A 25646-nucleotide genomic window follows, 5' to 3' on the forward strand; every position below is an offset into this window, starting at 1 on the left:
TGCTACTGTGAGCAGCAGTTAAGCACTGTCCCTGTGACTCCCCTGGGAGAGGGTAACTGGAAGCTTGCATCTAATCTCTGCTGGACTCCGCCCTATGCACCTCTTTCAATTGCTGATTTTAAACTGTAACCTTTTGCTATAATAAACTATTATTACTGTTATATAACAGTTTTGCCGTGTTCTGTTAGTCCTTCTAGCAAATCACTGAACCTGAGGGTGGTCTTAGAGACTTCTGACAACCATCAATCTCATCAGAAAAGTCATTAAGTATTTGAGAAACCTTCAAAGTCACAGCTGTAGATACAAGGCCTCCAAAATTCTAATTTTTGCTTGAAAATTTAAATATCGCTTTAAAGTACCAAATACTGCCAGTTTTTTTTCCTCAAAGTGACAGGCTCACTTAGTTCTTTTTCAAGAAAGTATCTGCCATGTACTGAAATATAAATAACCATAGTTTGTCAGTTATTTTTCAAAGTAAAACTAATGTGTCATAAAAGAAGTGGCTAGTTCAGGTACTAACTCAATAATCGCATAACTATTTTTTCTCAAGACATTGCACGTCAGGATATAGTACTATGTGTTCTTTCCATTCCAACCCACAAAATACTAAAAAGACACATACTCAAGGACTGCAACTTAATAAAATTAATAATTTTTACTGTTCTATCAAAGACATTCTTAACTGGAACTGGCTTTATTTTTTCTGCAGGTATGTGGCAGCAAAGAATACAATAATTATTAGTATAGTCTGATGCATAAATTACTTGATAATGAATTATTTGGTACATTAAGGCAATTACTACATGAATTTATACTAAGGCATTAGAAGTTTTCATTTTGTACCAGAGTGCAAACGTCAAAAAACTGAAAATGGCAAATAATGCATTAGTATTATGAAAATTATTTGACTTTACAGACTTCTTGAAAGGGCCTCAGGGAATCCCATGGTTTGGAACTCTAGGGAAAGCAGACAGACTATCAATACTAGGAAAGCCATTCCAACCACTTTCTACAACAATCTTAACTAAGTCAGTCAGCACTTACATGAAAAACAAGACTATCACCAATATTGTAACCAAAATTTTAATTCCTTTCTACTTCTTTATGCAAAGCCTACTCAGACTCCATTAGTTGTAAATTTTTGGTGGCCATTGTTTTTAAATAAGATCAACTGTATCATAAAAAATACTCTGGAAGTAAGTTATTTCTAAATAATTTATTCAACTCTCATATTCTGTTGATGTATTTCAGATTTCACTTACTAGCTTTGCATCTTTCCTTTGATTACAAATATTCTGATGATACATTCCAGTCTCTTTTGATTAATTTTTCTTTAGATGAATCACCCATTCATAGAATTTTTTAAATTTCTTATTTTCTTCTTGATAGTTTGCTATGATCCTCATCGTCAACACAATTTCAAAAATTATTTAGGAATGTCTTACATATAACTTACAGTTATTTACAAAGAAATCAACTTCAAAGCAGTCAATTGATCTTCAAAAGCAACAAGCTGCTTGACGTTACTTGCCCCAACCAACAACAGAAGTCTTTCCTGTAGCCAAACATTACATTACCTCTCTTTCTTCTTTTTCCTGGTAAAGCCCTGCCTCCAAGTCACCCAACAAGTAGAAGAGCTTTCAACTAGCACATACACATAAATTCTAGAAAAGGATCTTATCACATATAAAAATTTAATGTATAATAGAAGGCATATCACAAAAAATATTCAAAAAATATTGATACAACATTCAGTTAGATGCTTGGAAAGTTATCAACTGAGAATCCCAAACCATGCCAAATTAAATGTTAAACAAGTTAAAGTATTTTTTTAAATACTATAAAAACTATAGGTTTATATATAAAATACTGATATACAATACTCTTTGCTTAAAAGCCAAAACAAAAACCAAAAATCAAAGAAATATACAAAGACTGAGATTTGACAGTACAAAACATGTGAAAAATACAAGATGTGCATGTGCTCACATAACACAAGAAAGGATCATCACTGTGGCTGTTTACAGTATCATAAGACTAGATAAAACTTAATCACTAGAGATAAAGAGTAAATAAATTATGTACATCCAATAGAAAACTGTGTGGTTACTTAAAAGAGTAAGGCAGTTTAAACATTCAGAAGTACACAAACACACTGTATGTATTACCATATACTTATCTTCAAGTCTTTGCACAAAAATGTCACTCAATGAGTCCTATCTTGACTACCCAATTTAAAATGGCAACTTCTCCTCTGGTTGCCAGTACCCTATTATCCAGTCTGACTGCTTTTTCCTTTTTGCCATAGCACTTACTACCTTCTAGAATTCTATACTATTTAGGTATGTATCATATTTATTGCATGTCTCCTCTCGGCAAAATATAACTTACAGAGCAACGGTTATCTTAATCTGTTTATTCATTTATCCTAACCACCTAAAATAGTGCCTGAGTAGGTTCTGAAATTTTCATCCCTTAAATAAATCAATATAGACAGAATTGGTATTGACCCTAGAAAGTCTAACTGGGAAACTGATAGTCAGTGGCAGAAAGGGATCTTTTTAATTAGAGTACCTTTTTTTATATGTTGTATTTTTTCCCTCCGTGAAAAAATATATTGCCTATTAGAAAACTTAACAATCTTATGCATTGCGTTAACGACAGCGATACATTCTAAGAAATTTATCTTTAGGCAATTTCGTCATTGTGCAGACATCATAAAGTATACATACACAAATCTGACTGCCATGGCCTACTACACATGGCATAGCATATTGTTTCTAGGCTACCAACCTGCACAGCATATTGCTATACTGAATACTACAGGCAATTGTAACACAGTGGTATTTGTGTATCTAAACATATCTAAATATAGAAAAGGTACAATAAAAATATGGCATTATAATCCTATAGGACTGACCAAAATATCATTATGCTAACATAACTGTATGTTACACATAGGTAAATGTATACTTATGTGTTATACATATGCATGTACATTATATATATACATACACAACAGCAATGGTTACTACCAAGAACAGTGAGATTAGGGAAGTATGAGGGAGTAAAGACTTTTTCCTATATTGTTCATTATTTTGTTTTTTAATGCTAGTTATAATACTTGTCACATTACTTGCAGCAGAATAATCTCCAATCAAGAACTGCTAGAAACGACAAATAAAATACAAAAAATAAAAAAATAAAAAGAAGAACAGTCTGTTTAAATCATCCAAGAGCTAAATATGGAGGCAATCAGAACTTAAGGAACCAACATTTCAAAAAAAGTAGAATCCTAAAGAAGGTGCCATTCAGCAGCCACTCTGCCACTTTTCCCCTCAAACTATTTATCTGCATATTGTGGTCACAAAGCAAGAGGCTGAGAATTCATGCAAAAGACCCAAGTCTTCGGTCTGGGTCCTAATAGGAGGAAAACAATCCAGCAGAACTTTCAACAGTCTCACAAAGCTGGTGAGACAAATATTAAGAGACATGAAGGGCCAGGATTCTGGCAATAAAAAAGAAACAGAGAACTGAACCACAGGCTTAACTATTTCCTTCCAGAGACATCTACTGAACTGTGAAGCTACAGAGACAAAAAGTTAAGTAAAGACTGCGTAGCAAGCTGTAGTATTCAAAAGTTTTGTGATTAAAGTGATATAACTGCATTCTATCGGCCTAACAGAGGAGAGGCTAAGCCATCCATCCTCTATAGCAAATGATCATTTATATAACCTATAAAATTGTCAAACACAATGTCTGGCATTTAATTAAAATGTAACACATGCCAAGAGAGTATACAAGAAGACAAACAAGTAAATAAATGAAACAAAGATACAATATAAAACTTCCAGAAAAAAACAAAAGTTGGTTCTTGGAGAGTCTATTAAAGTCAACATTTTGTTAAGACTGATCAAAGAAGAAAAAGTCACAAATTATCAATTTCTGACTCAAAGAGGAATAAATTTTAAAACTACAGACAGAAGGCTGTAATAGTTATTCAAGAAAATATAGCAAAAGACAAAATAAAGATAGAATTTAAGGATAAAATTTGAATATTTAAAAAGTAATCAAATTTGTAAAATTAAGAGCTAAATATAATGTTAACAGATTAGGCAGTTTTGTTTTTTTTTTTTTTTTTTGAGATGGAGTCTCGCTCTGTCACCCAGGCTGGAGTGCAGTGGCGCAATCTCAGGTCACTGCCAGGTCCGCCTCCCGGGTTCACGCCATTCTCCTGCCTCAGCCTCCCAAGTAGCTGGGACTATAGCTGCCCGCCAACACGCCCAGCTAATTTTTGGTATTTTTAGTAGAGGGGGGTTTCACCGTGTTAGCCAGGATGGTCTCGATCTCCTGACCTTGTGATCCACCTGCCTCGGTGTCCCAAAGTGCTAGGATTACAGACATGAGCCACTGTGCCCAGCCAAGAAGCTAATAATTTGAAAAGTTCCATAGAAAATACACTGACTAGAGCATAAAAAGAAAACAACGACAGAAAATACAGAAAAGTTATACCTGTCAAATGGTAATGCAGAAAAAAAAGAAAATACAGAAAAGAATACAAAAGACGAATGGGGCATCGTTTTTTAAAAAGTTGCTAACAGGCTGGGCAAAGTGGCTCACACCTGTTATCCAACACTTCAGGCGGCTGACGAGGGAGGATCTTTGAAGACAGGAGTTCAAGACCAGCTTGGGCAACAAAGCAAGACCCCCAACGCTACAAAAAAGGTTTTCTAAAACAAATAAGCTGCGCACAGTGGTGCACAGCTATAGTCCCCAGCTACTCAGGAGGCTGAGGCAAGAGGGCTGCTTGAGCCCAGGAGTTCAAGGATGCAGTACGCTATGATCATACCATTGCGCTCCAGCCTGGGTGACAGAGTGAGACCCTGTCTCAAAAAAAGGGGAGGTGGGGGGGTAGACATACATGTACAGTACCAGAAAGAAGGCAATAGAGAATAGAACAGAAGCAAAATATGAAGAAAAATCAGTCAAGAATTTTCCAAACTCAATCAAAAATGTTAAGGCAAAGATTCAAGCATTCTATATATCCCAGCAAGTTTTTTTTTTTTTTTCCTTAAAAAAAAAAGGCCACATCTAGGCAAATCACAGTAAAGATGCTAAAAACCAAAGGCAAGACTAAATAATTTTTTTCAACTTTAAGTTCAGGGGTACCTGTGCAGAATTGTTACACAGGTAAATGTGTGTCATGGGAGTTTGTTGTACAGATCATTTCATCACCCAGGTTATAAAGCCTAGTACCTATTGGTTATTTTTCCTGATCCTCTCCCTCCTCCCACCCTCCACTCTCAATTACACCCCAGTGTGTGTTATTCCCCTCTATGTATCCATGTGTTCTCATCATTCAGTTCCCACTTATAAGTGAGAGCATGCAGTATTTGATTTTTACGTTCCTGCATTAGTTTGCTGAGGATAATGGCTTCCAGCTTCATGCATGTCCCCGTAAAGGACATAATCTTGTTATTTTTTTAATGGCTGCATAGTATTCCATGGTATATATGTACCACATTTTCTCAATCCAGTCTATTAATGATGGGCATTTAGGCTGATTCCATGTCTTTGCTACTATGAACAGTGCTGCAATGAACATACATGTGCAAATGTCTTTATAACAGAGTGATTTATATTCCTTTGGTTATATATTCAGTAATGAGATTCATTGGTTGAATGGTATGTCTATCTTTAGGTCTTTGAGGAATTGCCACACAGTCTTCCACAACAGTTGAACTAATTTACACCCCCACCAACAGTGTATAAGCATTCCTTTTTCTCCACAACCTCGCTAGCATGTGTCATTTTCTGACTTCTTAATAACACCCATGCTGACTGGTGTCATGGTGGCTTTGATTTACATTTCTCTAATGATCAGTGATGTTGAGCTTTATTTCACCTGATTCTTGCCCGCATGTATGTCTTCTTTTGAAACATGTCTCTTCATGTCTTTTGCCCAGATTTTAATGGATTCTTTTCTTCGTAAATTTAAGTTCTAGATGCTGAATATTAGACCTGTCAGATACATAGTTTGCAAAATTTTTCTCCCATTCTATGGGTTGTCTGTTTACTCTGTTGATAGTTACTTTTGCTGTGCAGAAGCTCTTTCATTTAATTGGATCCCATTTGCCAATTTTTGCTTTTGTTGCAATTGCTTTTGGCATCTTCCTCATGAAACTTTGCCCAGGCCTATGTCCTGAATGGTACTGCCTACGTTGTCTTCCAGGGTTTTTATAGTATGGGGTATTACATTTTAGTTTTTATTTCATCTTAATTTTTGCATATGGTGTAAGGAAAGGGTCTAGTTTCAATCTTCTGCATATGGCTAGTCAGTTATCCCAGCACCATTTATTGAATGGTCCTTTCCCCATTGCTTGTTTTTGTCAAGTTTGTCAAAAATCAGATAGCTGTGTGAGGTCTTATTTCTAGGATCTCTATTCTGTTCCATTGGTGTTATGTCTCTGTTCTTGTACCAGTACTATGTTATTTTGGTTACAGGAGTTCTGTGTATAGCTTGAAGTTGGGTAGCATGATGCCTCCAGTTTCGTTCTTTGGCAAGACTAAATCTTCAAAGTAGTCAAAACAGAAAGACATTATATTCAAAGAAACAGATAAAAAAATTTTGCTAACTTTGCAACAAAAATACTAGAAAGCAGAGAGAATGGAATATCTTCAAATTTCTGAAAGAAAGTAACTGTGAATCTAGAATCTAATGCACAGAGACAATATCCTTCAGACACAGAAACAAGTACATTTTCAGATAAATAGAAAGTATATTTGACAACTGACGTTTACCAAAAAAAAAAAAAAAAAAAAGTATTAAAAGAAGTTCCATAGGCCAAAAGTTAAAAAGTTCCCATCCTACAGGAAACAATGGAAATACAGCATAAAGTGAAGAGCATCATAACAGTAAATATATGTGTAAACAAACAGTGTACAAAGCAATAATATCTAATGAATATTAAAACGTGTATAATAGGCCGGCACGATAGTTCATGCCTGTAATTTCAGCACTTTGGGAGGCAGATGCGGGTGGATCACTTGAGGTCAGGAGTTCAAGACCAACCTCCCCAACATGGCGAAACCCCAACTCTACTAAAAACACAAAAATTAGCTGGGTGTGGGGGCACACACCTGTAATCCCAGTCACTTGGGAGGCTGAGGCAAGAGAATTGCATGAACCTAGGAGTCAGAGGTTGCAGTGAGCCAAGATTGTGGCACTGTACTCCAGCCTGGGCAACAGAGTGAGACTCCATGTCAAAAAAAAAAAAAGGTATAATAAACATGCAGAGCAATAATGTAAAAAGCAGAAGGAGGCCGGATGCGTTGGCTCACGCCTGTAATCCCAGCACTCTGGGAGGCCCGAAGCAGGCGGATCACGAGGTCAGGAGATCGAGACCATCCTGGCTAACACGGTGAAACTCCATCTCTACTAAAAATACAAAAGATTAACCGGGTGTAGTGACGGGCGCCTGTAATCCCAGCTACTCGGGAAGCTGAGGGAGGAGAATGGCGTGAATCCGGGAGGCGGAGCTTGCAGTGAGCTGAGATCGAGCCACTGCACTCCAGCCGGAGCAACAGAGCGAGACTCCGCCTCAAAAAAAAAAAAAAAAAAAAAGCAGAAGGATAAGTGAAGTTCAGATGTTCTAAGTTCCTAGCATTGTTAGGGAAGTGGTAAAAGTAAATATTTTCAGTAGACTGTAATAAGTCAATGATACATGTTGTAATCTTTAGGACAACCACTAAAAGACTAAAATGTCAGGCTATATAAAACAATAAAACCCACTTATAAGAGATGTATCTTAAATATAAGAATACAGAAATGTTGAAAGTAAAAGAACACAAAAAGCTTTACCATACTAGCACTAATCAAAAGAAAACTGATGTCAGACAAACTAGATTTTAAGACAAGAAGTATCAGCTGGGCACCATGGCTCACGCCTGTAATTCCAACACTTTGAGAGGCTGAGGCAAGATGATCACCTGTGGTCAGGAGTTCAACACCAGCTATGGTCAACATGGTGAAACTCTGTCTCTACTAAAAATACCAAAATTAGCCAGGTGTGGTGGTGGGCACCTGTCATCCCAGCTACTCAGGAGGCTGAGGCAGGAGAATCGCTTGAACCCAGAAGGTGGGGTTTGCAGTGAGCCAAGATCACGCCTCCAGCCTGGGCGATAAGAGCAAAACTCTGTCTCAAAATAAATAAATAAATAAATAATTTAAAAAAAAAAAAAAAGACAAGAAGTATCAGAAGTAGTATCAAAGATAAGAGACATTTCATAATACAGTAATGAATTCATTAGGAACTGGTATATGCATATTTAGAATTCATTATTCAAAATATAAAGCTAAAATAAAACTATATGTAGTTCTATATAGATAAAACCCCTAACATAGATAAATCTACAATAGTAGGATGGGAAACTATACATTTCTCTCAAGAGTTTATTTAAAAAGCACATGAAAGAAAAAAAAAAATCAGTGAACATATAAAAAACCAAGATTCATAAATATAATTGACCCATGAAGAAAGCTGAATCCAATAAAAGTTTGTGTGTATATATGTGTGTGTGTGTGTGTGTGTATATATACAGAGACACATCTTTCAAGTGAACATAGAACATTCATCCAAAACCATATGCTGAATCAAAAAGCAAGCCTCATTTCAAAGGACTGAATTCATTCAGAGTATGTTCTCTCAAGGGAACTAATCGAAAAATTACTAACCCCTAAAAAAACTATAAAAGTTGCCACCTGGCCGGGCGCGGTGGCTCACGCCTGTAATCCCAACACTTTGGGAGGCCGAGGCGGGCGGATCACAAGGTCAGGAAATCGAGACCACGGTGAAACCCCGTCTCTACTAAAAATACAAAAAATTAGCCGGGCGCGGTTGTGGGCGCCTGTAGTCCCAGCTACTCGGGAGGCTGAGGCAGGAGAATGGCGTGAACCCGGGAGGCGGAGCTTGCAGTGAGCCGAGATCGTGCCACTGCACTCCAGCCTGGGCGACAGAGCGAGACTCCGTCTCAAAAAAAAAAAAAAAAAAAAAAGTTGCCACCTATTTGGAAATATGTCTTCACAATATGCTAGTGAAGAAACCAAATGCAGATAGGTCAGATAACAATTTGTGACATGTAGCTGAAGTTATGCTTGGAGGGAAATCTGTAACCTTAAATGATTATATTAAAAAAGAAGACAGAGAGGAATTATTTAAGTATCTACCTCAATAAGTTAGAAAAGACAAAAAGTTAAACCTGAAAAGACAGAAAATAAATAGGACACAATTAACAAAATCAAAAGCAAAGGTACAACACAAGACTTCAGGAAAAAAAATGAAAAATTGGTTCTTGGAAAGATTAACAAAATTGGTCGACTAGAGAAGACTGAACAAATGAAAAAGGTCACAAAGTATCAATTTCACTAGTGAAAAAGAGACAGGTCCTACTGAAGAACAATTAGTCATGCTATTATACATTAAGAATTAATGCAAAGATAGACAAGTAGACTAATGGGACAGAAGTGAGATGTAACAAACTCACACATGTATTGCCATTGATTCATGACAATGATGAGTCTGAAAAATATGAGCTTTTTACTTGATGGAAATGGGTCAACTAGATATCCACATTGTTTTTAAATGAATCTTGACCTCTTCCTTGCTCCATTCACAAAAATCAATTCCATATGTACATTATATCTAAAAGAAAAAGATAATAAAGTGTCTAGGAAAAAACACAGGCAAATATGTTCATCTCCTTAGAGCACGCAAAGATTTCTTAAACATGACTCAAAAAACCTCAACCTGTTTATGATTCAATTTTGTTATATAAAGCTGAAAAAGTCAGAAATAATCTGGGATGGAAGAAGTTAGAATTCTGTTTATTCGGGAAGAGGTAGCGTGCGTATTAGGCAGAAAGCAGCCCCAAAAAGATATCTAGGATGCTGACAATATTCTGAGGCTCTTTAAGTATGGATTACATAGGTACATCCACTTTTTAAAATTCATTGTGATAAACACTTAGAATACTACGCTTCAGTATAGTATACTATAGAATACTATGCTTTATGTGTGCTACACTTCAACCACAAAGAAAAAAAAAAAACTGATAAAATTAACTTCTGTTAAAAAAATCAACAGTTCAAAAGCACATATACTCATCAAAAGACTCATAGCCAAGACAGAGAATAACCAGAAATAAATACAAAAAAAGACAAACCAATAGAAAACTGGAAATCAAAAGACTTCTTCATGGAAGAGTTACAGAAATGACCAATAAACATATGAAAAGATACACACTTCCATTAATCATCACATCAAGAAAATAAAAATTTAAAACCACAAGAGCTATTACACCACCAACCCAAGTAAATCACTACAATGATTTTATTTTGATACTAAGTGTTCACAAGAATGTAGAGCAACTGAAATTCTCACACGTTGCTACTCAGAATTTAAATGGGTACAAACACCTTGCAAAACTATTCAGCAATTCCTACCAAGCTTATTAAATGAACATCCCATGATCCAGCAATTCTAATCCTAGCTGTATAACATAAATGTCTATACATGTTCATCAAAAGTCATTATCAGAAAATTCATAGTAATGCTATCTGTAATAGTCAAACTACACACACCTTAAAGGTCATGTCCATCACTAGTAGAAAAAGATAATATACTGTTGGTATAGTCACAATGTAACACAAGCAATGGAGATAAGGGAAATAGTGCTACATGAGACAACATGAATAAATCTCATCAACATAACAAAGTAACACACAAAAGAATGGATATTAAAGGTTGAGTATCCCTAATCTGAAAACTGAAATCCAAAATGCTCCAAAATCTGAAACTTTGAGGACCACCATGACACAAAAACAAAATGCTCATTGGAGCATTTGGATTTCATATTAGAGATGCTCAACTGGTATAATGCAAATAAAGCCCCCCAAAAATACGAAATCTGAAACAGTTCTGGTCCTAAGCATTAAGGGAAACTCAACCTGTATATGATTCAATTTTATAATATAAAACTCAAAAAGTCAGAAATAATCTAGGATACAAGAAGTTAGAATTTTGTTTTTCAGGAGGAGGTGGTGTGCATATTAGGCAGAAAGCAGGCATAAAAAGACATCTAAGATGCTGATAATATTCTGGGGTTCTTTAAGTATGGATTACACAGGTACATCCACTTGTTAAAATTCATTGTGCTGAACACTTAAGATACTATGCTTTGTATGTGTTATACTTCAAGAAAAAGTATACCCAAGGAAAAAAAATTAATTCTAAACACAGAAAAACTCTATACTAAAACTTTCATTTCAACACTAAAGGGAGCATGCTTTAAAATTAGTATGTGCATACATATTATATGTAATTGTGCATATACATAAAACATTAGACAGTCAAAACTACATCTACACTAAACACCTCATAACAATGTGTTGTCCAGCTGTTACCCTCTCCCTCATCTGTTTTATTATCTTGGACTTAATCTCCCTTAACCCCCAGTACTGCCAAATGTTTGCAGAGGCCACAACAGTGGTAACTTGAAAATTCACATATGTACTGTTCAGCGGCCTAAGACTAAGTGGTTGGTACTAACAGCTGAGTTAATGGGTGACTCAGAGCCAAGACCTAGCCCTGCCTCATCTTTTCTGCCTTTCCGTGACTAACGTCTCATGCCCACGAAGGTCAGAGACAGGACAGAAATTCATGCATCTGCCTCTTTGGCATATACAGTTTTATACCTCTCAGGATTGTGACACCATTTTTCATTTTCTCTGTTCATTATCTATGTAAGTTTTAATCATATAATCATCTTTTAAACTTTTTCAACACACAAAAAATCTGAATATTTTCTTTCCATATAAAAAGCTCTTCTATCCCCAACTATTATATGCATTATTCTAAAACTCATTTTAACATCCTTACAACAAAATAATTAGAATTGTAGATATTACCTTATAAATAATTGCATAAGATTTCATCCAAAACCTTATTCTATCATGTTTCAACTATATTTCTGTCATTAGTAAGTAGGATAAACTTACCAGCTAAGGAAGTTTTCTTGTAATCCATCTAATTCTTTTTATTTTAATATTTTTTTTGAGACAGGATCTTGCTAGGTTGTTAAGGGTGGTCTCAAACTCCTGGCCTCAAGAGTCCTCCCACCTCAGCCTCCCAAGTAGCTGGGATTACCGGCAGAGGCCACCCTGCCCAGCTTATGAGACTGATCTTGCTTTGTCACCCAGGTGAGAGTGCAGTGGCAAGATCAGAACTCAATGCAACCTCAACCGCTTGGGTTCAAGTGAGTCTCCTACCCCAGCCTCCCGAGTAGCTGGGACCACAGGTGTGCCACCACCATGCCCTGCTAAACTTCTTATTTTTATTTTTTGTAGAGACAGGGTCTCCCTATGTTGCTCAGTCTGGGCTCATGCAATCCTCTCTCCTTTGGCCCCTCAAAGTGCTGGGATTACAGGCGTGAGCCAACTGCACCCAACCCCCAGCTTAACTCTTAATAAGCAACACTAAATATCTATTATTCTTGTTTTATTGGTCATCTCTTCACAACATATTAAAGTGTCCAAAAGAAAAAAATTGTAAGAAAACAGTATAACTCCTTAGCACTCTTGCCTCTATAAAATGTTTACACACCATTCTCTTGCATACTGATTTATTCTTTCAACATCGATATAGGTTTCTGACTCCTGGAACAATTCACATCAATATCACACCTACCACCAGAAAGCAGGTGTCAAATGTTCCCCTTCTTTGTAAGAACCATATACAGTACTCACTTCTGCAGCACATATACTAAAAATTGGAATGATGATAGAGAAAAGATCAACATGACCCCTGCTCAAGAATGACATGGAAATTTGTGAAGCATTCCATATTTTTTTTGGCACTCTTACCACACACACACACAGAGAGAGAGAGAGAGAGAGAAACGGTTACCTGTGGGAGATGAGGGATATGTTAACTTACTTGACTGTAGTAATTACTTCACTAAATATATGCATATCAAAACATTATGTTGTGTACCTTACATATAGACAATAAAAAAGAAAGAAAAAAGAACCATATACAAACCTTATATGTAAGTACTTTATTATAGCCTTTTTGGTAACTATAAAACATCAGCATCACTGTGAATTAGAAATGGAGAAAGGTTACTATATTTTACAAAAGGAAACACTCATGAGGAGCTTAAACTAACTTTTCCAATATAGTGATTCACTAAAAGCATTAAAAACCACAAACGCAGGTTTTTCCAAAGGCTAAACTTGGGTTCTTCCTCTATACTACTCCCATTGTAAGCACCAGGTAGAGAGAAACCTAACGACTTGCTATTACTATGTTTCTCAAAACATGCCCTGCGGAGAATGATCATTAAGCACATAAGTTTAGAAGAAGCAGAGTTAAACAAGAAAGTTTGTTTAGTATATTAATGACTCATAGGGCTCCTGTATTTATGTCTAAGGTTGCAACTTTTTGAGTGTGAAAAATCGGACCTTGGCGATGACCTTGAGCAGTAGGATATAAAGAACTCCCAGATGCTTAGCGCTCCATTAATGGAACACTAGGCATAAACAGGTTAATGTACATTCTGGATTTCCAAGAGCAAAGACCCAAAATGCAGAAGTTCTCAAATTACTTAACTGTCAAAAAGTCACAGAACACCAATTCCTTTAACTGAACAATGCAGTGTACAATTTAGGAAATGTTATGTGATGCTTATGAAACAGCTGACACTCGTTAACTGACTAGTAATTCGCTCTCTTTGTTCAAAACTGCTTTCTTCTGATACAATGTCTACCTCAATTCTCTAGGTTTTGATTAAATACATCGGCAAATATTAAAAATAAAGCATCATTTACTTTCAAATACAGGGTAAAAACAAAAAATCCAACCTCGATGATTGATTTATAAAATACTATTAAGTTATTTTATTTATTTATTTATTATAACTATTTATTAAGTTATAAATAGTTAATTTATAAATTAACTATTTACTATTAAGAATAAAAAAAATTATCAAGTATTATCTTTTGCTATTCTGAAAAATCTACTCCCCTTAATTTGCTATCCCCTCTAACTACTTATTCTCTGAAAGGATGTAGCCTCCAAATTCCCACAAACCAATCTCTTTTCAACCCCTTTAAAACTTGTAACCTTTAAGCGGCCTTTAAGCCACTGTCAGTTTCCTGTTCCTCCTCCTTCTTTTTTTTTTTTTTTTCACGGGGTCTTGCTGTGTCGCCCAGGCTGGAGTACAGTGGCACAATCTCCGCTCACTGCAAGCTCCGCCTCCCGGGCTCACACCATTCTCCTGCCTCAGACTCCCGAGTAGCTGGGACTACAGGCGCCTGCCACCACACCCAGCTAATTTTTTGTATTTTCAGTAGTGACGGGGTTTCACTGTGTTAGCCAGAATGGTCTTGATCTCCTCACCTCATGATCCGCCCGCCTCAGTCTCCCAAAGTGCTGGGATTACAGGCGTGAGTCACTGTGCCTGGCCTCCTGTTCTTTCTTTACATACAAGAAGATTAAAAGTCACCACTCCATCCTAACAAGTAAAAAGCTGAACAAACTGAAAAATCAATAGCTCTAGTGAGATCCTTCAGAGAAGTGAGGTCACAGGGCAAACCACTGTCCCCCAAAATTCAGAGACAGGCAGGCAGATAGAGAAAAATCCCAAGTCATCAGAACAGAAACCCACAAGCAGAAACTTACTTGGGAACCAGTGCCAGGGTAAGAATATTTCAACTATAACGACAAATTGTTGGAGACTCGGTGCAAACAAATGACAATTTAAAACTCCAGGAGGACCCAGTCATGTAAGGCCCTGACACTCTTGTGAATTTTACCTCCAGGAGCTCTGCTAGGCCCTTACAGTAAATATCAGAGAAAAATCCCTTTGTGCTTCTGGCAGGGGAAAGGAAAAAGGAACAATTTTGAAATATGCCACAGCAATCAGTTTTTAACAAGGCCTGCCTTGAACAGAAACTAATTTACCAGAGCCTAATCTTCCTGTGGATAAAGAAGTACGGTGAATAACTCCAGTTCACTTTAGCCTTTCACAAGAGGAAAGGGAAATACCAAATTCCAGCCCCTTCTAGCCATTCTATCCCACCTAAAGGTGACAGGGATAAGGGTGGGGGACTGAGAAACAATGGTTACGTTCACAGTCCAGGAGCACAATTTCACCAAAAAACTGGGACCTAATACTAGGACTACACAATGCCTCCCTTATAACTACATCACTAAAGGCCTATTTGCAGCAGTTCCTTTTACCTAGTACATCATGTATACCTTTCAATAAAAAATTACAAGACATAATAAAAGGCAAAAAACAGTTTAAAGAGACAGAGAAAGCATCAAAAACAGACATGACAGGAATTCTGGAGTTACCAGATTGGGAATTTTTTAAAACTATGATTAATATGCTAGGTGCTTTATGAAAAGGGAAGACAATATGCAAATACATAGACAACGTAAGCAGAGAAATGGAAATTCTAAGAAAGGATAAAGAGAAATGTTAGAAATCAAAAGCAATGTAACAGAAACGAAGAATGCCTTTAATGGCTTCGTTAATACACTGAACGTAGCTAAGGAAAGCATCTCTGAGCTTAAGGGTCTAACAACAGAAACTACTTCCAAAACTGAAAAGCAAAGAAAAAACAGAGAGGAAAAAGAAAGAGTGGAACATTAAGAACTGTAGGACAACTAAAAAAGGTGTAACTTACATACACTGATAACACAAGGAAACAAAAATGACTCAATTTCCAAGTTCATATCAGACACCAAACCACAGATCCATAAAACTCAGAATATTAAGACTGAGGCCCCTAAAAACCTAAAAATATTTTTTTAAAATCTAAGCATATCATATTCAAGCTTCAGAAAATCAAAAACAAAGAAAAAAAATCTTGAAAGAAACCAGAGGCAAAAAACACCTTGCCTACGGAAGACCAGCTTCTCCTCAGAAACAATGCAAACAGGAGAGTAGAATGAAACACTAAAGTGTTGAGAGAAAAAAAAAAACATGAATCTAAAAATGTATACCATGTGACTCTATCCTTCTAGAGTGAAAGAAACATAAAGACATTCTCAAACAAAAATCGAAGAGATGTGTTGCCAGTAGACCTGCCTTGCAAGACATATTAAAATAATTTCATGAAAGAGAAGGATAAAGATATAGGTCAGAAACTCAGGAAGAACATGAGAGAACAAGTGAAGGTAAAATAAAAACTTTTATTTTTCTTATTTTTAATTCAGCTAAAAGGTAACAGTTCAAAATAATAGCAATGATGTATTTGCTTGCATATGCCTATGTATAAGTGAAATGAATGACAAGATAGAAAAGGACAGAAGCAAGGAAACAGGAATATTTTGTTATTATAAAGTACTTACACAACCCATGAAGCAACACAGTATTATTTGACAATGTGCTTGGAAAAACTGTAAATATATATTGCAAGCTCCAGGGCAAACACTTAAGTTAGGAAAAAAAAAAAGGCCAGGCGCAGCGGCTCACACCTGTAATCCCAACACTTTCGGAGGCCAAGGCAGGCAGATCACTTGAGGTCAGGAGTTCAAGACCAGCCTGGTCAACAAGGCAAAATCCCATCTCTACTAAAAACACAAAAATTAGCCAGGCGTGGTGGCGCACGCCTGTAATCCCAGCTACCCGGAAGGCTGAGGCAGGAGAATTGCTTGAATATGGAAGGCGGAGGTTGCTGTGAGCCAAGATGGTGACACTGCATTCCAGCCTCGATGACAGAGCAAGACTCCATCTCAAAAAAAAAAAAAAAAAAGAGAAAAAAAAAGTGGAGGACAGGCGTGGTGGCTCATGCCCATAATCCCAGCACTTTGGGAGGCCAAGGTGAGAGGATTGCTTTAGCCCAGGAGTCTGAGACCAGCCTGGGCAACATGGCAAAACCCTGTCTCTACAAAAAAAAGTACAAACAGTAACTAGCCAGGCATGGTGGTGTGCATCTGTGGTCCCAGCTACTCAAGAGGCTGAGGTGGGAGTATCACTTGAGCCAGGGAAGTGGAGCAGTGAGACGACATTACGCCACTGTACTCCAGTCTGGGTGATACAGTGTCTCAAAAATAAATAAATAAAATAAAATACATATATATATATATAACTGATGTGCTCAAAAATGAGAGAAAAATAAAATAATACAAAATACTCAAATCACAAAAGGCAGAAAAAGTGCATAACAAAAAGTTACAAACAGGGCAACAAATAGAAAATCGTTAAGAAATATGGTGAATATTAATTTAACTATATCAATAACCACTTTAAACATCAAGTCTAATATACCAATTAAAAGACATTGTCAGAGCAGACCAAAAAACAAGATCCTACTATATGAACAAGAAACCCATTTTAAATATAAAAACACATACAGATTAAAAGCAAAGGGATGGAGAAAGATACACCATGCTAACACTAATCAAAAGAAAGTGGGAGCAGCTATATTAATTTCAGACAGAGCCAACGTCAGAGCACGGAAAGTTACCAGGGACAAAGAGAGGCATTAAGTAATGATAAAGGGATCAGTATCTCAAGAAGATCCAATGATCCTTAATATATATGTGCCTAACAATGGAGAGTAAAAATAAATGAAAACAAACAAAAAAAAAAACTGAACTTCAAGAGAAAATACATAAATGCACTATTAGAGTTGAGATTTCAACATGCCTCTATCAGGAATGGGCAGATCCAGCCAGCAACAAATCAGTAAAGATATAGTTTAACTCAGCAGCACTTTCAATCAACTGGATATAACTGACATCTATAGACCACTTCATCCAACAATAGCAGACTGAACATTCTTTCCAGGCTCGAATGAAATATTTACCAACATAGACCACATTCCGAGTAATAACACGCCTTAACAAATTTATAAGTATAGAAATCATATAATGTCTATTCTCAGACTACAGAATTAAATTAGAAATAAATAACAAAAAAAATGGCAGGAAAATTCCCAAGTACTTCTAAATAAACACATTAATCAAAGAGGAAATGTGAAGAGCAATTTTAAAATACTTTAAATTAAAATGAAAATACAATTTAACACTTGTGGGATGCAACAGAAGCAGTGGTTGGAGGAAAACTTATAGTTTGAATGCACATGTAAGATAAAAAATCAGTAATCAGAGCTTCAGCTGGGACCACTGGTACACACTTGTAGTCCCAGTTACCTGGGTGGTGAAGACAGAAAAATGGACAGAATTCAGAAGTTCTGGACTGTAGTACACTATGCCCAGTGAACCTCCATGATTAGTTTGGCATCAACACCCCTGGGAGCAGGATACCACCAGGTTGCCTAAGGAGGGGTGAACCAGCCCAGGTTAAAAACAGAGCAGGTCAAAACACAGATCACTAGTGGGATTGCACCTGGAAACAGTCACTGCACTCCAGCTTGAGCCATGTAGCGAGATCCTGTCTCTTAAATAAAATTTGTAAATAATAATAATACTCTAAACTTCATCATAGAAAGCAAGAAAGAAAAGCAAATTAACTCCAAAGTAAGCAGATAAAGAGAAATATAAATATTACAGCAAAAATCAATGAAATTGAAAACAGGAAATCAATAGAGTAAATTAACAAACCCAAAAGTAACTTTTCTGAAAAGATCAATAAAACTGATAAGCCTCTAGCCAGACTCAGAAAAAAAGACAGAAGACAAATTAGTAATATCATAAATGAAAGAGAAAATCTTTACTAATTGCTACTACCCCAAAGCCATTAAAAAGATAATAAACTAATATCGTAAATAAATCTATGTCCACAAATTTGCAAAGCTAAATGAAATGGAGCAAGTCCTTAAAAAACATAATCTGCCAAAACTCACACAAGAAGAAAAAAACAATCTTGAATAGACCTATATCTATTAAAGAAATTGAATCAATAACTAACTTTCAAAAACAGAGGGAACCAAATCCAGATGGGTTCACTGGTGAGTTCTAATCAACATATAAAGAAGAAATAATACCAATTCTCTACAATGTCTTTCAGAAATACAGCAGTTACTTCCTAAGTCATTCTGTGAGGACAATACTAACCTAATATCAAAACCAGACAAAGACATTACAAGAAAAGAAAACTACAGACCAATCTCTTATGAACAGAGATGGAAACATCCTCAATGAAATATTAGCAAATTAAATCCAACAATGTACAAAAAGAATTACATATCATGATCAAGCAGTATTTATCAAGACTGGCTCAACATTTTAAAAAATCAATGTAATTAATCACATCAGACTGAAGAAGAAAAATCACATGATCATATTAATAGATGCAAAAATTCCATTTGACGGTATCCAATACCCAATCATGATGAAAATGCTAAGCAAATGAGGAATAGAAGGGAACTTTCTCAACTTGATGAAAAAACAAAAATCTACCAAGTAAATCGACAATTAACACCATACTTAATGGAGAATGTCAAAGCTTTCCCACCAAGATAGGGAAAAATTCAAGGATGCCTCCTCTTACCACTGCTTTTCAAATCATACTCAAAGTCCTAGCTAATGTAGTAAAACAGAAAAGGGAAAAAGGTACATTGGGAAAGAAGAAATAATACTGTCTTTGTTCTCAGATGACAGGTTTGTCTAGGTAGAAAATCAGAAAGAACTGACAAAAAAAACTTCATGGAACTAACAAGCAAGGTTGCAAAATACAAGGAAAGCCAATGGCTTTCCTGTATGTACAAAAGAAATTTAAAACACATTACCATTTACATTAGCAACCAAAAAATGAAATACTTAGGTATAATTCTAACAAAATATGTACAGGATCTATATGAGAAAAACTACAAAACTGATGGAACATAACAAAGAACTAAATAAATGGAGAGATACTCCAGGTTCATGAATAAGACTCAATATCAACATGTCTGTTCTTCCCAACTTGATTTACAGATTTGGCACAATTCCAATCAAAATCCCAGCAATTATTTTGTGGATATCAACAAACTGATTCTAAAGTTTTTACAGAGAGGTAAAAGACCTAGAATAACCAACATAACATTGAAAGAAAAACAAAGTCGCAGGGATTGACACTACTAGACTTACTATAATGCTTCAGTAACCAAGATAGTGTTGTATTTTGGAAAAGGACAAATAAATCAATGGAACAGAACAGGAAACCCAGAAACAGACCCAAATAAATACAACAAATCATCTTTGGAAAAAAGAGCAAAGGTAAGATAATGGAGCAAAGACAGATTTTTTAACAAACAGTGCTGGCACAACTGGACATCCACATGTCAAAAAAAAAAAAGAATGTAAACACTCACCTTACACCCTTCACAAAATTTAAATTAAAATGGATCACAGACCTAAATTAAAATGCAAAAGTGTAAAACTCCTAGACAATAACAATAAAGAAAATCTAATGACCTTGGCTATGGCGATGACTTCTCAGACACAAAAGTCACAATCCATGAAAGAAAAAACGAATAAGCTGGATTTCATTAAAATTAAAAACTTCTGCTCTGCAAAAAGCAACTGTCAAGAAAATCAAAAGACAAACCACAGACTGGGAGAAAAATATTTTCAAAAGACACATCTGGTAAAGGACTGTTATCCAAAAATACACAAAGAACTCTTCACAACAATAAGAAAACAAACCTGGTTTTAAAATGGGTAAAAGACCTGAAACAGACACCTCACCAAAGAAGACATAAAGATGGCAAATAAACACATGAAAAGATGTTCAGTATCACATGTATTAGACCATTCTTGCATGGCTATAAAGAAATACCTGAGCCTGGGTAATTTATAAGTGGTTTAACTAGCTCATAGTTCTGAAGGCTGTATAGGAAGCATCGTGTCAGCATCTGCTCAGCTTCAGGGTAGGCTCAGGAAGCTTTTACTCACGGTGGAAGGCAAAGTGGGAGCAAACATATTACATGATGTTTCATGAAAGTAGGAGCAACAGAGTAGTGGGCAAGGTGCCACAATTTACAATAACCAGACCTCGTGAAAACAAACTCACTATCAGGAGAATGGCAGCAAGTCATGAGGGATCCTCCCCCATGACCCAAACCTTGGAGACAGGGTCTCACCCTGTTGCCCAGGTTGGAGTGCCATGGCACAATCATAGCTCACTGCAGCCTTGACCTCTCAGGCTTAAGTGATCCTCCCCACTCAGCCTCCTAAGTAGCTGGGACCACAGGTGTGCTGACCACCACCTGGCTGATTTTTTTCTTTTTCGTAGAGACAGAGTCTCAGTCTCATTATGTTGGCCAAGCTGGTCGCAAACTCCTGGCCTCAAGCAATCCTCCCAACTCAGCCTCCCAAAGTGCTGGGATTATAGATATAAGTCACCACCCTGGCCATAACAAAAGATCTAGAGGAGTGACATATCCAAACCATTATATATCATATGTGATTAGAAAATGGCATATTCAAAGATGATATCATTATACACCTTTTACAATGGCCCAAATCCAAAAATCTGGCAATATCGACTGCTGGCAAGAATGTAGAGCAACAGGAACTGTCATTCACTACAGGTGGGAATGCAAAATGGTGCAGCCACTATGGAAGACAGTTTGGCAGTTTCTTCCAAAACATACTTTTACTCTACTATCCAGTAATCAGGCTTCTTGTTATTTATCCCAATAAACTGAAAACTTATGGCCACAAAAAAACCTGCACGCAAATGTTTATAAGCACCTTTATTCATAATTGCCAAAATTCATAAACAACCACTAGCTGACCAGATAAATTATGGTACATTCAGATAAAAAAAGAAATTAGTTACTGAACCATGGAAAGAAAGAAAGAATCCTAAATGCATGTTATTAAGTGAAAGAAGTCAATCTGAAAAGGCTACATACTGTACAATTCCATCTCTACAACATCCTGGAGAAGGTAAAACTATGGAGACAGTAAAAAGATTAGTGACTGACGGGGCTAAGGGGAAAGGAAGAATGAACAGACAAAATATACAGGATTTTTAGGCAATGAAACTATTTTGTATGACACTACAATGTGGCATACATGTCATTAAACATTTGTCAAAACCCACAGAATGTACAACGTCAAGAATAAACCCTAACATAAACTATGAACACTGGGTGACAATAATATGCTAATGTAAGTTCATCACTGGAAACAAATGTGCCAGTGTGCTGGATGTCAACAGTGGGAAACAAACGGGGTGGAATATGGGAACTCTACTTTCCCCTCGATTTTGCTATAAAGCTAAAACTATTCTAAAACATAAAATTTATTAATTTTTAAAAAGTGAACTCGAGGAAACAAAATTTTTGTGCCTATCTAGAAGTATTCACCATTTTACTCAAACTGCATTCCTGTCCCTTATACACCACCTTTAACCATTAAATCCAATGCCTTTTTTGATTTTGCATCCTTCTTGTCCTCATTGCCTTGAAATAAGTCACTGTAAAAATGCAATACAAATGGGTAAGATGCAAGGCAGAAGGGTTTCCCCCAGAACAAGCCATATAACTTGCTGTCAAGAAACATCATTAAATACCAAAAGTCAAGATGACTTCTCCAGGATATACAACTTAAACTCAAGTGAGTCAAGTATTAAGAGTTGATGGGGCCGGGCGCGGTGGCTCAAGCCTGTAATCCCAGCACTTTGGGAGGCCGAGACGGGCGGATCACTAGGTCAGGAGATCGAGACCATCCTGGCTAACACGGTGAAACCCGTCTCTACTAAAAAAAAATACAAAAAACTAGCCGGGCGAGGTGGCAGGCGCCTGTAGTCCCAGCTACTCGGGAGGCTGAGACAGGAGAATGGCGTAAACACGGGAGGCGGAGCTTGCAGTGAGCTGAGTTCCGGCCACTGCACTCCAACCTGGGCTACAGAGCGAGACTCCGTCTCAAAAAAAAAAAAAAAAAAAAAAAAGGGGGGGTTGATGGGATATAAGGTTGCTGATCCATTCTAATAAAGCTCAAAAGTGACTAATATAGAAACCGCAAGGACAATGTATCTATTAACAACAACAATAAAATTAAGCCAAGCACAGTGGCTCATGCCTGTAATCCCAGCACTTTGGGAGGCCAAGGAGGGAGGATCACTCAAGTCCAAGAGTTCAAGATGAGCCTGGGAAATAGGTGAGACCCTGTCTATACAAAAAATAAAGCATTAGCTGGGCATGGTGGCAAGCACCTGTGGTCCTAGTAACTTTAACAGGAAGGCTGAGGTGGGAAGACCGCTTGAACCTGGGAGGTTGAGGCTGCAGTGAACAGTTACACCACTGCACTCCAACCTGAGCAACAAAGCAAAACCTTGTTTCAAAAAATAGTAGTAATAAAAAAAAATACATGCATGGCCGCATGTATCTCTGCCCAGTCTAATCTACCCTACAAGCCTACTAAGTGGGAAGCCAAACTGTAATCCTAAGATTCTCTAATGAAGGTTGCCAACTAATAAATTTCAAAGAAATTACAAATGGGGGGAAAAAAATCACCATTTTTACAATATCATTACAAGAAAATAAATGATTCAGGTAAAAATAATCAATGGATACTAAAACTAATGGGTACTTACTATTTATTAATTATAAAGAGAAAGGTATCTTTTATAATAGCAAAATCTGGTGGAACCCACCTTAACCAAGTTCAAACTTAGGTACATCATCAACAGGATAATTGACATCATGTGCCCCTAGGTACTGAGAACTCATGATCTATGGCATATCTCTGCCAGTAATGGTTAATCCAAATCTAATTATGAGAAAACAATCAAATACAAATTGAGACACATTCTGCAGAACTATCCTAAACTCTTCAAAAATGTTAATGTTACAAAAGAAATGAAAAGCAAAAGGGACTGTTCTAGATTAAAGGAGACAAAAAAGACATAACAATTAAATGCAATTCATTAAAACAGACAGATATAAATGACACTATAGGAAAAACTGATGATATATGAATAATATATTAATGTTAAATTTATTGTATTTGGCTTTGTGGGCTATTGTCCTTATTCTTGGGAAATACATGATAAAGTATTTCAGTGGAAAAGAACAAGATCTCTGCAACTAACTTTTAAACAGTTCAGCGAAAATAATATATACATGTGTGTATAAAGAGAAAGGGACAAACTAAATGTGACAAAATGTAAAGTTACTCAGTATTCTTCCAACTTTTCTGCAAATTTAAAATTTTCCAACATAAATACTTGGGGTAAAGTTTGCTTATTGAGTATGCAATCTGCACACAAAAAAAATGATATATCTAATAAAAACATTTACATATTACCAAGAATAACTCCACCAGAAACAGGTTCCATCCTTGGGCTAAAAAAAAAAAGCCCACTCACTTGAACTTAGATGATACCTGACAAGCTAACCCTTAATAAGGCTCCATTTTACATGAGTCCACTATGACCACATCATTTGCTACAATCCCTATTACTTAAATAAGCTAGTATCACCAAGCAGGTTACTGTCAGGTCTTTCTAAAGAAAAAACTTGTGTAATTCATGCACGTTGATTTAATTGAGATCGTGTGGTTTAATTCTCTCAGAAAATAATTCTTTCCAAGTTGGTTTGATGACATCGTTGTTGTCACTGAGAAGAAATCTTTGTTTTTTGCCATATTACATCAACTTCAAGAATGTCCCAGCTGTATTCAGAAGAATAAATGAAAATTTGTCATGTAATCAAGGTAGGGAGAAAGGAGAAATAAAAAAAGGAGAAGAAGAAATAAAAAAAGGAGAGACATAAAATTGCTTCTGGAGTGTGGGTGGGTGGGTGTGTGTGGGGGGGTGTGTGTATACGTTTCTGCATAAGTGTATGCTGGGTCACAGGTGTAAAATCTATTTCTTCTAGTGAGTCATAGTCAAAACTATATCTGAAGGCCACTACTCTGTAAACAATAAACTCACAAAAAGATTTTAAAAAGTATAAAATATGTCTTTACAAGATTACACTGAAAGTAAAGTAAAGCAATTTTTCAAACTGCTGGGAGTTTCAAATTCAATTTAGTTGCTTTCTACCAGTAATTTTTAAGTAGAGTATAACAGAATTAAAATGAAAACAGAATTGTATCAAGTAGTAATTTAAAAGGGTATTTTTCATTAAACCTTTGTGGTTTTTTTTAATTTAAATATACACATAAACTCTGTGTCATAATGTACCAGGAATTTCTTAATTTTTACTTGGGTTGAAGTTAAACATTTTGAAAGTCAATAATAAACAGTTATTAATTGGCTGAGGAAGAGGTCAGTAAAAGGGAAAAAAGCAACAGACCACTCTAATAGGAGAAGAAAGAGAAAATAAGGGTGTGAATCACATAAAGGAGATAAAAAAGAACAGTTAGATCCTTTTTGGGAGGCCACATGCAAGTGGATCACTTGATGTCAGGCATCCGAGACCAGCCTTGCCAACATGGTGAAACCCTGACTCTACTAAAAAAAATACAAAAATTAGCCAGGGGTGGTGGCACGTGCCTATAATCCCAGCTACTCGGGAGGCTGAAGCATGAGAATTGCTTGAATCAGGAGGCGGCGGTTTCAGTGAGCCAATATCGTGCCACTGTATTCCAGCCTGGGCTACAGAGCGAAACTCCATTGCAAAAATAATAATAATAATAATAAAAGAAAGAAATGTTAGATCTATTTCGGAGGTAGAA

General features: G+C 36.4%; 1 protein-coding gene and 1 non-coding gene across 5 annotated transcripts in view; one reads left to right on the forward strand and one right to left on the reverse strand.

Moving 5' to 3' along the window:
- The window catches only part of LOC105475018 (RAS p21 protein activator 1), a 124645-nt gene that overhangs the window by 81229 nt on the left and 17770 nt on the right, over positions 1-25646 (reverse strand). The window contains exon 1 of one of the 4 annotated variants that reach the window (XM_011729968.3): positions 13098-13116. The exons of the other annotated variants lie outside the window; for them this stretch is intronic. The gene's annotated coding sequence lies outside the window, so the exon portion shown is untranslated. Of the gene's footprint in view, positions 1-13097; positions 13117-25646 lie in introns of those variants that run through there. 4 annotated transcript variants of the gene reach the window in all.
- On the forward strand, positions 12795-12905 carry LOC112425466 (U6 spliceosomal RNA). Its single transcript, XR_003016525.1, has one exon. It is a non-coding gene; the product is annotated as a U6 spliceosomal RNA (small nuclear RNA).

Source organism: Macaca nemestrina, chromosome 6 (genome assembly GCF_043159975.1).
Source record: "Macaca nemestrina isolate mMacNem1 chromosome 6, mMacNem.hap1, whole genome shotgun sequence".
NCBI classification, from domain to species: domain Eukaryota; kingdom Metazoa; phylum Chordata; class Mammalia; order Primates; family Cercopithecidae; genus Macaca; species Macaca nemestrina.